The sequence below is a fragment of the Lucilia cuprina genome, chromosome 6, assembly GCF_022045245.1.
Source record: "Lucilia cuprina isolate Lc7/37 chromosome 6, ASM2204524v1, whole genome shotgun sequence".
Taxonomy (NCBI): domain Eukaryota; kingdom Metazoa; phylum Arthropoda; class Insecta; order Diptera; family Calliphoridae; genus Lucilia; species Lucilia cuprina.
The window spans coordinates 34,716,516-34,719,408 of record NC_060954.1 but is presented as its reverse complement, the minus strand read 5'-3'; positions in this window follow the sequence as shown (position 1 = coordinate 34,719,408).

The window sequence follows — 2,893 nt, the reverse complement described above, 5'->3', positions numbered from 1 at the left end:
AAAGTTTTTATTAACTTTGGTCCATCACCATCATCATCATCTTTAGCGTTAAACCAACTCGATAAAAAAAAAACAAACAAACAACCACTGTAATCCGCTAACAGAGACTTTACAGACAACAGACCCCAACGACAACAGCAAGAGCAACAGTAATCAATGAATAACGATTGACTGAATTACTGACTGACTGACTGTCTGCTTGAATGCAGTAAATTTGTGTGTGAACGAACAGTGGGCATAAATCGAGTTAATTATTTGTACCCTCAGAGTTTAACTATTTATAGTAACAATAAACGACAATAAACGAACGAACTGAAAATAAAAAGAGCATAATTTGTGTTTGAATGTTTAAATTTAGATTTATGTCTTTCAATTTAATCGCATTAATTCCCGCTCTTGTGTATTTTGATTAATGTTTTCAAAAATAGGGAATCTGGTGATTTGTATTTATACTCTATAACACTTTAGTGGGGAGGATATATTTGGTTTGTACTGATGTATGTAACGCATAATAATATGGGTCCTATTCCCACCTTTAAGTATATCAATCGGCTTAGAATCATTTTTTGAGTCGATTTAGATATGTCCGTCTGTACGTCCGTTCATGTAAGCCTTGTAATCGCACCACAGGTCGCAATATTGAAGATGATGAAATTTGGTACATGACCTTTTATTGTCCCAGGGACGAAGCCTGTTGAAAATGGTTAAAATCGGTTAATTATTTTACTTAACCCCCTTACAACTGAACCCCCAAATAGGGCTTGTAAACCTTGTAATCAAACTACAGGTCGCAATTTTGAAGATAATTCAATGAAATTTGGCACGTGATCTTTTATAATACCGTATACGAAGCCTACTGAAAATGGTCAACATCAGTCCATTATTTGACCTAGTCCTCATACAACTGAACTCGACAAATAGGACTTTTAAGTTCATAATTATGTTTAACATACTTGTATGTCGACAAAAAGCTGCAAAACCAAGTTCTATACTAAAATTTATGACCCCCATAAACTTTATAATTATAGGGCCTCATTAGACCCTAGCCACTATAAAAAGCCCCCTTCAAAATTTAACTTAAATATCCACAATAAATGGCTTAAGTATATCTGAGGCAAGGTACAATTCAACTTATATGCTTTATTATGAAAACTTAATCATATTTTTTTTTGTTCAGGTGTAGAGTATTTTGTTCAGGTGTAGAGTATTATATGGTCGGCCTTACCCGACAATAACTTCTTACTTTTTTGATTTTTCTTTTTGTTAGTGCAAAAAAATATACATATGTATGTATATAAAATATTTATTCATTACAGACATGTGTAAAATTTGTTTATGTTTTTATGTATATGAGCTTTTATCAAAAAAAATTTAAAACTTTCGAATATTTACATAAGTATTAAAAACTTATACAGCGATCGTTAAGGTTTTCCTCATTTGTAATTGGAGGTTGAAATTTTCAACCAAGAATTTTTTCTTTTGTAATAAAAAATCCTTTTACCCCAGGAAAATTTGGCAAAAAGATAAGCAATCTTGGGAATTTAAGATAGCTAAATGAAAATTGGCATATAGCTTTCTGTTATCATAATGAACAGGAAAACCGCAAATATGCTCTAAAAAAGACTTTTAATCGCTTAAAATATACAGTAAAAAACTTTTAAAATTTTAAAAATATAAATAAAATAAATTTTCTGTTTATTTCTTAATATTGAAAAGAACTTTAAGTTAAATATTATATTTTAAATGTCATATTTTGATAATTTAATTTGATAGTTTTAAGAACTACTTAAATAGAATTCCGTTTATAACATGAAGTCATTAGATGACCCAAAAAAAAACAATTTTAAACGACAAAGTTTGACACATTTCCTTTATTTATATTGAAAACTTGTTATTAATATTATTAATGGTTTTTTTAACGATTAAAAAGACTGGTCTAATGAAATCCAAAGTAATCGGTTTTATGATTACTGCTGTTCAAGTTTTACAAACAAAAATTACAAATTTTATAAGTAAAATATGCAAAAATATGCTCTAACAAAACAATGCCAAAATTCTTAAATTGGTGCGAAACGTATAAATATAATATCCATGAGTCCATACACAAAAAGGGTAAGGAATTAAATATCTTACACGCTATGGTAGATATTAAAGGTCAAATGTTACACAAAATAGTTGTTTTCGAATATCTTGCTTAATATGCGTCGGAGGCATTTTAATGTTATGATAATTACTATAGAGAATTGAATTATTTGTTTTCTAGCTATAGTGAATTATTTTTCCATTGCAGTAATATTTTTATGTTATTTATAATAAGTTAATATATATTTAAACATTGTTACACTCTTTATATCAAACTCACTCTATAGCCCATAGTGCAATGTCTGGCAATCAATCCATAATTCAGGTCATATTTAAGATTAGAATTAGAAAAAAATTGGTGGTCACAATATAAGTATAGAGTAATATTTCCACCAAATGTTATTAAAATCAAATTTTATTTTTAATACTTTTTAATTTTGAATAGTATATTGGACACTTGTTAAAGTAGGTCGCCTATATTATATCTAGTTGAAGTCACTGTAGGAACAATTATTAAATTTTTTATATTTTAATATTAATGTTAATTGTTTAAGAATTTTATTTATAATGAAAAATTAAATATTTTTAAATCAAACAATAACAGGAAAAGTTTTTTGTAAAATAATAAAATTGTAAAACTAAAGTGTTTTAAGAACGAGTTAAGTTCCTACATCTACTCCCCCGTCAACTTTGGAAATATGGTAAAAAAAAAAAAAAAAACTAAATTTAATTTAGGTTAAAAGTAACTTTTTTCTTTTGTTGTTGGTTTGAAAAATGTTCTTCGTCATTTAACTTCGATTCTTCAATAAAG